Source organism: Pimephales promelas, chromosome 9 (assembly GCF_988280905.1).
Source record: "Pimephales promelas chromosome 9, fPimPro1.hap1.1, whole genome shotgun sequence".
NCBI lineage: Eukaryota > Metazoa > Chordata > Actinopteri > Cypriniformes > Leuciscidae > Pimephales > Pimephales promelas.
In genome coordinates, this window is record NC_142777.1 from 17,574,564 (window position 1) to 17,588,583 (window position 14,020).

A 14,020-nucleotide genomic window follows, 5' to 3' on the forward strand; every position below is an offset into this window, starting at 1 on the left:
TACTTAAAAATGTTATACTAAATATTTATTTATAAATATATATTTATATACTAAATATATATTTATACTAATGAATTGAGCTTATAGTTTATGTAATTGGCAAATAACATCTGTGTTAAATAGTAATATATTGTAATAATGTTAATCAAGCTGACTAAATCACATGACTGCGATGTTAATTCTCCATTTTCAGTGTATGTTTTATTAAAAAAAAAACGCCGATTAAAAGCCGTATAAGCTCGCGAGATGAAAAGTGACATCGGTTACAATAGGTAGCTAAAGTTAGACAGAAACGTTGATGCTAGCGATATGATTTCCTAACCTGAAATAAGATAGGAGATAAAGGGTGTATTGGATGGGCTTTTATTGCGGGTTTGGTTTTATTTGTTGTAAATATAGAAATATAGAAATATAGAAATATGATTTGACACAAGAGGGCAGTATAGCCCTATTTATGGTTTTGAGTTTAAACTAAACCGTGACATCTACACGTTTTCCAAATTGGACCAACGTGATTATTTCACGTCTTGTCGTGATGCGGGTTGGGCACTGAAGTTACAGGAGTTTCATCCCGTTGCTAAGCAATGGAACTAGGTCAAGTATTTAAAAGGTTATGGTTAACACGGTTAACGTGGTTTAACGTCGATGTAATACGTTGTTTTAGCGTACCTTTTGCTTAAACGAGGAGCTGGGGGACGCCGGAAAAATAGACATTTTACTCATTAGGGTGCTTCATTAAAAACGTGAAATTTAGTTTTCGTGACGTTTTCTTCGGGGTGGATCCAGGCAAATTAATCCTTTTCACCTTGAAAATAATATATATATATATATATATATATATATATATATGAAGAGTTCAGATGCAAAAGCCTCTAAGTGCCATTTGAAATTTAGACGTTTTCTTCGGCGTGGATCCATGCAAATGAATCATATTCACCTTGAAAATAATAATTTTTTTTTTTTGCATTTTAAATAATAGAACATTTCTCAGTGATCGTAAATAAAAAAAAAATTCAATTTTCTCGGTTTAATGAAAACCAATAGGTCGTTATGGCAGAGGCGAATAAACATCCGGATATCTCTCCAATGGAGCGTGTTAACGCAAACGTGTAAGTTTCACGTTTGAGGGGGTTAAACCGTGACATCTACACATTTTCCAAAGTGGACTTTAGGCTGCTTCATTAAAAATGTGTCATTTAGACGTTTTTATCAACGTGGATCGACGCAAATGAATCCTGTTCACCTTTAAAATAATAAATGTTTTTTGCATTTTAATAGAGGGCCATGAGACTTAGACCTGAGTGCAAAAATGGAGGCTTTAGCCCCTTCCAGAGCTGAGATATCGAAACTCAAAAATTCGGCCCGAAAAAAAAAAACCGACAGTGGTACCCCTTACGTTTTTTTTTTTTCGGGCGAAAAATTAAGTTTCTCCAATCTTCTCAAAACTCTGAAATCTGATAGAGGGCTGTGAGACTTTGACCTGAGTGCAAAAATGGAGGCTCTAGACCCTTCCAGAGCTGAGATATCGAAACTCAAAATTTCGACCGGAAAAAAAAACTACAGTGTTACCCCTTTCGTTTTGTTTTTTTTCGGGCGAAAAATTAAGTTTCTCCAATCTTCTCAAAACTCTGGATTCTGATAGAGGGTCACGAGACTTTGACCTGAGTGCAAAAATGGAGACTCTAGACCCTTCCAGAGCTGAGATATCGAAATTCAAAATTTCGACCCGAAAAAAAAACGACAGTGTTACCCCTTTCGTTTTTTTTTTTGGGCGAAAAATTAAGTTTCTCCAATCTTCTCAAAACTCTGGATTTTGATCGAGGGCTGTGAGACTTTGACCTGAGTGCAAAAATGGAGGCTCTAGACCCTTCCAGAGCTGAGATATCGAAACTCAAAATTTCGACCCGAAAAAAAAACCGACAGTGTTACCCCTTTCGTTTTTTTTTTTTCGGGCGAAAAATTAAGTTTCTCCAATCATCTCAAAACTCTGGATTTTGATCGAGGGCTGTGAGACTTTGACTTGAGTGCAAAAATGGAGGCTCTAGACCCTTCCAGAGCTGAGATATCAAAATTCAAAATTTCGACCAGAAAAAAAAAACGACAGTGTTACCCCTTTCGTTTTTTTTTTATTTTCGGGCGAAAAATTAAGTTTCTCCAATCTTCTCAAAACTCTGGATTATGATAGAGGGCCACGACACTTTGACCTGAGTGCAAAAATGGAGGCTCTAGACCCTTCCAGAGCTGAGATATCGAAATTTAAAATTTCGACCCGAAAAAAAAAACGATAGTGTTACCCCTTTCGTTTTTTTTTCATTTTCGGGCGAAAAATTAAGTTTCTCCAATCTTCTCAAAACTCTGGATTCTGACAGAGGGCTGTGAGACTTTGACCTGACTACAAAAATGGAGGCTCTAGACCCTTCCAGAGCTGAGATATCGAAACTCAAAATTTCGACTCGAAAAAAACCGACAGTGTTACCCCTTTCGTTTTTTTTCATTTTCGGGCGAAAAATTAAGTTTCTCCAATCTTCTCAAAACTCTGGATTTTGATCGAGGGCTGTGAGACTTTGACTTGAGTGCAAAAATGGAGGCTCTAGACCCTTCCAGAGCTGAGATATCGAAATGCAAAATTTCGACCCGAAAAAAAAAAACGACAGTGTTACCCCTTTCGTTTTTTTCTTTTTCGGGCGAAAAATTAAGTTTCTCCAATCTTCTCAAAACTCTGGATTCTGATAGAGGGCCATGAGACTTTCACCTGAGTGCAAAAATGGAGGCTCTAGACCCTTCCAGAGCTGAGATATCAAAATTCAAAATTTCGACCCGAAAAAAAAAAACGACAGTGTTACCCCTTTCGTTTTTTTCATTTTCGGGCGAAAAATTAAGTTTCTCCAATCTTCTCAAAACTCTGGATTCTGATAGAGGGCCGTGAGACTTTCACCTGAGTGCAAAAATGGAGGCTCTAGACCCTTCCAGAGCTGAGATATCAAAATTCAAAATTTCGACCCGAAAAAAAAACGACAGTGTTACCCCTTTCGTTTTTTTTTAATTTTCGGGCGAAAAATTAAGTTTCTCCAATCTTCTCAAAACTCTGGATTATGATAGAGGGCTGTGAGACTTTCACCTGAGTGCAAAAATGGAGGCTCTAGACCCTTCCAGAGCTGCGATATCAAAATTCAAAATTTCGACCCGAAAAAAAAACCCGACAGTGTTACCCCTTTCGTTTTTTTCATTTTCGGGCGAAAAATTAAGTTTCTCCAATCTTCTCAAAACTCTGAATTCTGATAGAGGGCCACGAGACTTTGACCTGAGTGCAAAAATGGAGGCTCTAGACCCTTCCAGAGCTGAGATATCGAAACTCAAAATTTCGACCCGAAAAAAAAACGACAGTGTTACCCCTTTCGTTTTGTTTTTTTTCGGGCGAAAAATTAAGTTTCTCCAATCTTCTCAAAACTCTGGATTATGATAGAGGGCTGTGAGACTTTGACCTGAGTGCAAAAATGGAGGCTCTAGACCCTTCCAGAGCTGAGATATCGAAATTCAAAATTTCGACCCGAAAAAAAAACGACGGTGTTACCCCTTTCGTTTTTTTCATTTTCGGGCGAAAAATTAAGTTTCTCCAATCTTCTCAAAACTCTGGATTTTGATCGAGGGCTGTGAGACTTTGACCTGAGTGCAAAAATGGAGGCTCTAGACCCTTCCAGAGCTGAGATATCGAAACTCAAAATTTCGACCCGAAAAAAAAAACGACAGTGTTACCCCTTTCGTTTTTTTCTTTTTCGGGCGAAAAATTAAGTTTCTCCAATCTTCTCAAAACTCTGGATTCTGATAGAGGGCCATGAGACTTTCACCTGATTGCAAAAATGGAGGCTCTAGACCCTTCCAGAGCTTAGATATCAAAATTCAAAATTTCGACCCGAAAAAAAACGACAGTGTTACCCCTTTTGTTTTTTTTAATTTTCGGGCGAAAAATTAAGCTTCTCCAATCTTCTCAAAACTCTGGATTATGATAGAGGGCTGTGAGACTTTGACCTGAGTGCAAAAATGGAGGCTCTAGACCCTTCCAGAGCTGAGATATCTAAATTCAAAATTTCGACCCGAAAAAAAAACGACAGTGTTACCCTTTTCGTTTTTTTTTTTTCATTTTCGGGCGAAAAATTAAGTTTCTCCAATCTTCTCAAAACTCTGGATTCTGATAGAGGGCCATGAGACTTTCACCTGAGTGCAAAAATGGAGGCTCTAGACCCTTCCAGAGCTGAGATATCGAAATTCAAAATTTTGACCCGAAAAAAAAACGACAGTGTTACCCCTTTCGTTTTTTTCATTTTCGGGCGAAAAATTAAGTTTCTCCAATCTTCTCAAAACTCTGGATTCTGATAGAGGGCCACGAGACTTTGACCTGAGTGCAAAAATGGAGGCTCTAGACCCTTCCAGAGCTGAGATACCAAAATATTTAAAATTTCGACCCGAAAAAAAAAAAACGACAGTGTTACCCCTTTCGTTTTTTTTATTTTCGGGCGAAAAATTAAGTTTCTCCAATCTTCTCAAAACTCTGGATTCTGATAGAGGGCCATGAGACTTTCACCTGAGTGCAAAAATGGAGGCTTTAGACCCTTCCAGAGCTGAGATATCGAAATTCAAAATTTCGACCCGAAAAAAAAACGACAGTGTTACCCCTTTCGTTTTTTTCATTTTCGGGCGAAAAATTAAGTTTCTCCAATCTTCTCAAAACTCTGGATTCTGATAGAGGGCCGTGAGACTTTCACCTGAGTGCAAAAATGGAGGCTCTAGACCCTTCCAGAGCTGAGATATCAAAATTAAAAATTTCGACCCGAAAAAAAAAAACGATAGTGTTACCCCTTTCGTTTTTTTTTTCATTTTCGGGCGAAAAATTAAGTTTCTCCAATCTTCTCAAAACTCTGGATTATGATAGAGGGCTGTGAGACTTTGACCTGAGTGCAAAAATGGAGGCTCTAGACCCTTCCAGAGCTGAGATATCTAAATTCAAAATTTCGACCCGAAAAAAAAAAAACGACAGTGTTACCCCTTTCGTTTTTTTTTTCATTTTCGGGCGAAAAATTAAGTTTCTCCAATCTTCTCAAAACTCTGGATTCTGATAGAGGGCCATGAGACTTTCACCTGAGTGCAAAAATGGAGGCTCTAGACCCTTCCAGAGCTGAGATATCGAGATTCAAAATTTCGACCTGAAAAAAAAACGACAGTGTTAAAAAAAAAACGACAGTGTTACCCCTTTCGTTTTTTTTTCATTTTCGGGCGAAAAATTAAGTTTCTCCAATCTTCTCAAAACTCTGGATTATGATAGAGGGCTGTGAGACTTTGACCTGAGTGCAAAAATGGAGGCTCTAGACCCTTCCAGAGCTGAGATATCTAAATTCAAAATTTCGACCCGAAAAAAAAAACGACAGTGTTACCCCTTTCGTTTTTTTTTTTCGGGCGAAAAATTAAGTTTCTCCAATCTTCCCAAATTCTGATAGAGGGCCATGAGACTTAGACCTGAGTGCAAAAATGGAGGCTCTAGCCCCTTCCAGAGCTGAGATATCGAAACTCAAAAATTCTGCCCGAAAAAAAAAACGACAGTGGTACCCCTTACGTTTTTTTTTGGGGGGGCGAAAAATTAAGTTACTCCAATCTTCCCAAATTCTGATAGAGGGCCATGAGACTTAGACCTGAGTGCAAAAATGGAGGCTCTAGCCCCTTCCAGAGCTGAGATATCGGAACTCAAAAATTCGGCCCGAAAAAAAAAACGACAGTGGTACCCCTTACGTTTTTTTTTTGGGCGAAAAATTAAGTTTCTCCAATCTTCCCAAATTCTGATAGAGGGCCATGAGACTTAGACCTGAGTGCAAAAATGGAGGCTCTAGCCCCTTCCAGAGCTGAGATATCGAAACTCAAAAATTCGGCCCGAAAAAAAAAAACGACAGTGGTACCCCTTACGTTTTTTTTTTGGGCGAAAAATTAAGTTTCTCCAATCTTCCCAAATTCTGATAGAGGGCCATGAGACTTAGACCTGAGTGCAAAAATGGAGGCTCTAGCCCCTTCCAGAGCTGAGATATCGAAACTCAAAAATTCGGCCCGAAAAAAAAAACGACAGTGGTACCCCTTACGTTTTTTTTTGGGGGCGAAAAATTAAGTTTCTCCAATCATCCCAAATTCTGATAGAGGGCCATGAGACTTAGACCTGAGTGCAAAAATGGAGGCTCTAGCCCCTTCCAGAGCTGAGATATCGAAACTCAAAAATTCGGCCCGAAAAAAAAACGACAGTGGTACCCCTTACGTTTTTTTTTGGGGCGAAAAATTAAGTTTCTCCAATCTTCCCAAATTTTGATAGAGGGCCATGAGACTTAGACCTGAGTGCAAAAATGGAGGCTCTAGCCCCTTCCAGAGCTGAGATATCGAAACTCAAAAATTCGGCCCGAAAAAAAAACGAAAGTGGTACCCCTTACGTTTTTTTTTTTGGGCGAAAAATTAAGTTTCTCCAATCTTCCCAAATTCTGATAGAGGGCCATGAGACTTAGACCTGAGTGCAAAAATGGAGGCTCTAGCCCCTTCCAGAGCTGAGATATCGAAACTCAAAGATTCGGCCCGAAAAAAAAAAACGACAGTGGTACCCCTTACGTTTTTTTTTGGGGCGAAAAATTACGTTTCTCCAATCTTCCCAAATTCTGATAGAGGGCCATGAGACTTAGACCTGAGTGCAAAAATGGAGGCTCTAGCCCCTTCCAGAGCTGAGATATCGAAACTCAAAAATTCGGCCCGAAAAAAAAAAAACGACAGTGGTACCCCTTACGTTTTTTTTTTTGGGGCGAAAAATTAAGTTTCTCCAATCTTCCCAAATTCTGATAGAGGGCCATGAGACTTAGACCTGAGTGCAAAAATGGAGGCTCTAGCCCCTTCCAGAGCTGAGATATCGAAACTCAAAAATTCGGCCCGAAAAAAAAAAAACGACAGTGGTACCCCTTACGTTTTTTTTTTGGGCGAAAAATTAAGTTTCTCCAATCTTCCCAAATTCTGATAGAGGGCCATGAGACTTAGACCTGAGTGCAAAAATGGAGGCTCTAGCCCCTTCCAGAGCTGAGATATCGAAACTCAAAAATTCGGCCCGAAAAAAAAAAACGACAGTGGTACCCCTTACGTTTTTTTTTTGGGCGAAAAATTAAGTTTCTCCAATCTTCCCAAATTCTGATAGAGGGCCATGAGACTTAGACCTGAGTGCAAAAATGGAGGCTCTAGACCCTTCCAGAGCTGAGATATGGAAACTCAAAAATTCGGACCGAAAAAAAAAACGACAGTGGTACCCCTTACGTTGTTTTTTTTTTGGGCGAAAAATTAAGTTTCTCCAATCTTCCCAAATTCTGATAGAGGGCCATGAGACTTAGACCTGAGTGCAAAAATGGAGACTCTAGCCCCTTCCAGAGCTGAGATATCGAAACTCAAAAATTCGGCCCGAAAAAAAAACGACAGTGGTACCCCTTACGTTTTTTTTTTGGGCGAAAAATTAAGTTTCTCCAATCTTCCCAAATTCTGATAGAGGGCCATGAGACTTAGACCTGAGTGCAAAAATGGAGGCTCTAGCCCCTTCCAGAGCTGAGATATCGAAACTCAAAAATTCGGCCCGAAAAAAAAACGACAGTGGTACCCCTTACGTTTTTTTTTTTGGGCGAAAAATTAAGTTTCTGCAATCTTCCCAAATTCTGATAGAGGGCCATGACACTTAGACCTGAGTGCAAAAATGGAGGCTCTAGCCCCTTCCAGAGCTGATATATCGAAACTCAAAAATTCGGCCCGAAAAAAAAAAACGTAAGGGGTACCACTGTCGTTTTTTTTTTTTGGGCGAAAAATTAAGTTACTCCAATCTTCCCAAATTCTGATAGAGGGCCATGAGACTTAGACCTGAGTGCAAAAATGGAGGCTCTAGCCCCTTCCAGAGCTGAGATATCGAAACTCAAAAATTCGGCCCGAAAAAAAAACGACAGTGGTACCCCTTACGTTTTTTTTTTGGGCGAAAAATTAAGTTTCTCCAATCTCCCCAAATTCTGATAGAGGGCCATGAGACTTAGACCTGAGTGCAAAAATGGAGGCTCTAGCCCCTTCCAGAGCTGAGATATCGAAACTCAAATATTCGGCCCGAAAAAAAAAACGACAGTGTTACCCCTTACGTTTTTTTTTGGGGCGAAAAATTAAGTTTCTCCAATCTTCCCAAATTCTGATAGAGGGCCATGAGACTTAGACCTGAGTGCAAAAATGGAGGCTCTAGCCCCTTCCAGAGCTGAGATATCGAAACTCAAAAATTCGGCCCGAAAAAAAAAACGACAGTGGTACCCCTTACGTTTTTTTTTTTTGGGGCGAAAAATTAAGTTACTCCAATCTTCCCAAATTCTGATAGAGGGCCATGAGACTTAGACCTGAGTGCAAAAATGGAGGCTCTAGCCCCTTCCAGAGCTGATATATCGAAACTCAAAAATTCGGCCCGAAAAAAAAAAAACGTAAGGGGTACCACTGTCGTTTTTTTTTTTGGGCGAAAAATTAAGTTACTCAAATCTTCCCAAATTCTGATAGAGGGCCATGAGACTTAGACCTGAGTGCAAAAATGGAGGCTCTAGCCCCTTCCAGAGCTGAGATATCGAAACTCAAAAATTCGGCCCGAAAAAAAAACGACAGTGGTACCCCTTACGTTTTTTTTTTTTGGGCGAAAAATTAAGTTTCTCCAATCTCCCCAAATTCTGATAGAGGGCCATGAGACTTAGACCTGAGTGCAAAAATGGAGGCTCTAGCCCCTTCCAGAGCTGAGATATCGAAACTCAAAAATTCGGCCCGAAAAAAAAAACGACAGTGGTACCCCTTACGTTTTTTTTTTGGGGCGAAAAATTGAGTTTCTCCAATCTTCCCAAATTCTGATAGAGGGCCATGAGACTTAGACCTGAGTGCAAAAATGGAGGCTCTAGCCCCTTCCAGAGCTGAGATATCGAAACTCAAAAATTCGGCCCGAAAAAAAAACGACAGTGGTACCCCTTACGTTTTTTTTTTTGGGCGAAAAATTAAGTTTCTCCAATCTTCCCAAATTCTGATAGAGGGCCATGAGACTTAGACCTGAGTGCAAAAATGGAGGCTCTAGCCCCTTCCAGAGCTGAGATATCGAAACTCAAAAATTCTGCCCGAAAAAAAAAACGACAGTGGTACCCCTTACGTTTTTTTTTTTGGGGCGAAAAATTAAGTTTCTCCAATCTTCTCAAAACTCTGGATTTTGATCGAGGGCTGTGAGACTTTGACTTGAGTGCAAAAATGGAGGCTCTAGACCCTTCCAGAGCTGAGATATCGAAATTCAAAATTTCGACCCAAAAAAAAAAAACGACAGTGTTACCCCTTTCGTTTTTTTTAATTTTCGGGCGAAAAATTAAGTTTCTCCAATCTTCTCAAAACTCTGGATTATGATAGAGGGCTGTGAGACTTTCACCTGAGTGCAAAAATGGAGGCTCTAGACCCTTCCAGAGCTGCGATATCAAAATTCAAAATTTCGACCCGAAAAAAAAACCCGACAGTGTTACCCCTTTCGTTTTTTTTCATTTTCGGGCGAAAAATTAAGTTTCTCCAATCTTCTCAAAACTCTGAATTCTGATAGAGGGCCACGAGACTTTGACCTGAGTGCAAAAATGGAGGCTCTAGACCCTTCCAGAGCTGAGATATCGAAACTCAAAATTTCGACCCGAAAAAAAAACGACAGTGTTACCCCTTTCGTTTTTTTTTTTCGGGCGAAAAATTAAGTTTCTCCAATCTTCTCAAAACTCTGGATTATGATAGAGGGCTGTGAGACTTTGACCTGAGTGCAAAAATGGAGGCTCTAGACCCTTCCAGAGCTGAGATATCGAAATTCAAAATTTCGACCCGAAAAAAAAACGACGGTGTTACCCCTTTCGTTTTTTTCATTTTCGGGCGAAAAATTAAGTTTCTCCAATCTTCTCAAAACTCTGGATTTTGATCGAGGGCTGTGAGACTTTGACCTGAGTGCAAAAATGGAGGCTCTAGACCCTTCCAGAGCTGAGATATCGAAACTCAAAATTTCGACCCGAAAAAAAAAACGACAGTGTTACCCCTTTCGTTTTTTTCTTTTTCGGGCGAAAAATTAAGTTTCTCCAATCTTCTCAAAACTCTGGATTCTGATAGAGGGCCATGAGACTTTCACCTGATTGCAAAAATGGAGGCTCTAGACCCTTCCAGAGCTGAGATATCAAAATTCAAAATTTCGACCCGAAAAAAAACGACAGTGTTACCCCTTTCGTTTTTTTTAATTTTCGGGCGAAAAATTAAGCTTCTCCAATCTTCTCAAAACTCTGGATTATGATAGAGGGCTGTGAGACTTTGACCTGAGTGCAAAAATGGAGGCTCTAGACCCTTCCAGAGCTGAGATATCTAAATTCAAAATTTCGACCCGAAAAAAAAACGACAGTGTTACCCTTTTCGTTTTTTTTTTTCATTTTCGGGCGAAAAATTAAGTTTCTCCAATCTTCTCAAAACTCTGGATTCTGATAGAGGGCCATGAGACTTTCACCTGAGTGCAAAAATGGAGGCTCTAGACCCTTCCAGAGCTGAGATATCGAAATTCAAAATTTTGACCCGAAAAAAAAACGACAGTGTTACCCCTTTCGTTTTTTTCATTTTCGGGCGAAAAATTAAGTTTCTCCAATCTTCTCAAAACTCTGGATTCTGATAGAGGGCCACGAGACTTTGACCTGAGTGCAAAAATGGAGGCTCTAGACCCTTCCAGAGCTGAGATACCAAAATATTTAAAATTTCGACCCGAAAAAAAAAAACGACAGTGTTACCCCTTTCGTTTTTTTTATTTTCGGGCGAAAAATTAAGTTTCTCCAATCTTCTCAAAACTCTGGATTATGATAGAGGGCTGTGAGTCTTTGACCTGAGTGCAAAAATGGAGGCTCTAGACCCTTCCAGAGCTGAGATATCTAAATTCAAAATTTCGACCCGAAAAAAAAAACGACAGTGTTACCCCTTTCGTTTTTTTTCATTTTCGGGCGAAAAATTAAGTTTCTCCAATCTTCTCAAAACTCTGGATTCTGATAGAGGGCCATGAGACTTTCACCTGAGTGCAAAAATGGAGGCTTTAGACCCTTCCAGAGCTGAGATATCGAAATTCAAAATTTCGACCCGAAAAAAAAACGACAGTGTTACCCCTTTCGTTTTTTTCATTTTCCGGTGAAAAATTAAGTTTCTCCAATCTTCTCAAAACTCTGGATTCTGATAGAGGGCCGTGAGACTTTCACCTGAGTGCAAAAATGGAGGCTCTAGACCCTTCCAGAGCTGAGATATCAAAATTAAAAATTTCGACCCGAAAAAAAAAACGATAGTGTTACCCCTTTCGGTTTTTTTTAATTTTCGGGCGAAAAATTAAGTTTCTCCAATCTTCTCAAAACTCTGGATTATGATAGAGGGCTGTGAGACTTTGACCTGAGTGCAAAAATGGAGGCTCTAGACCCTTCCAGAGCTGAGATATCTAAATTCAAAATTTCGACCCGAAAAAAAAAAACGACAGTGTTACCCCTTTCGTTTTTTTTTTCATTTTCGGGCGAAAAATTAAGTTTCTCCAATCTTCTCAAAACTCTGGATTCTGATAGAGGGCCATGAGACTTTCACCTGAGTGCAAAAATGGAGGCTCTAGACCCTTCCAGAGCTGAGATATCGAGATTCAAAATTTCGACCTGAAAAAAAAACGACAGTGTTAAAAAAAAAACGACAGTGTTACCCCTTTCGTTTTTTTTTCATTTTCGGGCGAAAAATTAAGTTTCTCCAATCTTCTCAAAACTCTGGATTTTGATCGAGGGCTGTGAGACTTTGACTTGAGTGCAAAAATGGAGGCTCTAGACCCTTCCAGAGCTGAGATATCGAAATTCAAAATTTCGACCCAAAAAAAAAAAACGACAGTGTTACCCCTTTCGTTTTTTTTAATTTTCGGGCGAAAAATTAAGTTTCTCCAATCTTCTCAAAACTCTGGATTATGATAGAGGGCTGTGAGACTTTCACCTGAGTGCAAAAATGGAGGCTCTAGACCCTTCCAGAGCTGCGATATCAAAATTCACAATTTCGACCCGAAAAAAAAACCCGACAGTGTTACCCCTTTCGTTTTTTTTCATTTTCGGGCGAAAAATTAAGTTTCTCCAATCTTCTCAAAACTCTGAATTCTGATAGAGGGCCACGAGACTTTGACCTGAGTGCAAAAATGGAGGCTCTAGACCCTTCCAGAGCTGAGATATCGAAACTCAAAATTTCGACCCGAAAAAAAAACGACAGTGTTACCCCTTTCGTTTTTTTTTTTCGGGCGAAAAATTAAGTTTCTCCAATCTTCTCAAAACTCTGGATTATGATAGAGGGCTGTGAGACTTTGACCTGAGTGCAAAAATGGAGGCTCTAGACCCTTCCAGAGCTGAGATATCGAAATTCAAAATTTCGACCCGAAAAAAAAACGACGGTGTTACCCCTTTCGTTTTTTTCATTTTCGGGCGAAAAATTAAGTTTCTCCAATCTTCTCAAAACTCTGGATTTTGATCGAGGGCTGTGAGACTTTGACCTGAGTGCAAAAATGGAGGCTCTAGACCCTTCCAGAGCTGAGATATCGAAACTCAAAATTTCGACCCGAAAAAAAAAACGACAGTGTTACCCCTTTCGTTTTTTTCTTTTTCGGGCGAAAAATTAAGTTTCTCCAATCTTCTCAAAACTCTGGATTCTGATAGAGGGCCATGAGACTTTCACCTGATTGCAAAAATGGAGGCTCTAGACCCTTCCAGAGCTGAGATATCAAAATTCAAAATTTCGACCCGAAAAAAAACGACAGTGTTACCCCTTTCGTTTTTTTTAATTTTCGGGCGAAAAATTAAGCTTCTCCAATCTTCTCAAAACTCTGGATTATGATAGAGGGCTGTGAGACTTTGACCTGAGTGCAAAAATGGAGGCTCTAGACCCTTCCAGAGCTGAGATATCTAAATTCAAAATTTCGACCCGAAAAAAAAACGACAGTGTTACCCTTTTCGTTTTTTTTTTTCATTTTCGGGCGAAAAATTAAGTTTCTCCAATCTTCTCAAAACTCTGGATTCTGATAGAGGGCCATGAGACTTTCACCTGAGTGCAAAAATGGAGGCTCTAGACCCTTCCAGAGCTGAGATATCGAAATTCAAAATTTTGACCCGAAAAAAAAACGACAGTGTTACCCCTTTCGTTTTTTTCATTTTCGGGCGAAAAATTAAGTTTCTCCAATCTTCTCAAAACTCTGGATTCTGATAGAGGGCCACGAGACTTTGACCTGAGTGCAAAAATGGAGGCTCTAGACCCTTCCAGAGCTGAGATACCAAAATATTTAAAATTTCGACCCGAAAAAAAAAAACGACAGTGTTACCCCTTTCGTTTTTTTTATTTTCGGGCGAAAAATTAAGTTTCTCCAATCTTCTCAAAACTCTGGATTATGATAGAGGGCTGTGAGTCTTTGACCTGAGTGCAAAAATGGAGGCTCTAGACCCTTCCAGAGCTGAGATATCTAAATTCAAAATTTCGACCCGAAAAAAAAAACGACAGTGTTACCCCTTTCGTTTTTTTTCATTTTCGGGCGAAAAATTAAGTTTCTCCAATCTTCTCAAAACTCTGGATTCTGATAGAGGGCCATGAGACTTTCACCTGAGTGCAAAAATGGAGGCTTTAGACCCTTCCAGAGCTGAGATATCGAAATTCAAAATTTCGACCCGAAAAAAAAACGACAGTGTTACCCCTTTCGTTTTTTTCATTTTCCGGTGAAAAATTAAGTTTCTCCAATCTTCTCAAAACTCTGGATTCTGATAGAGGGCCGTGAGACTTTCACCTGAGTGCAAAAATGGAGGCTCTAGACCCTTCCAGAGCTGAGATATCAAAATTAAAAATTTCGACCCGAAAAAAAAAACGATAGTGTCACCCCTTTCGGTTTTTTTTAATTTTCGGGCGAAAAATTAAGTTTCTCCAATCTTCTCAAAACTCT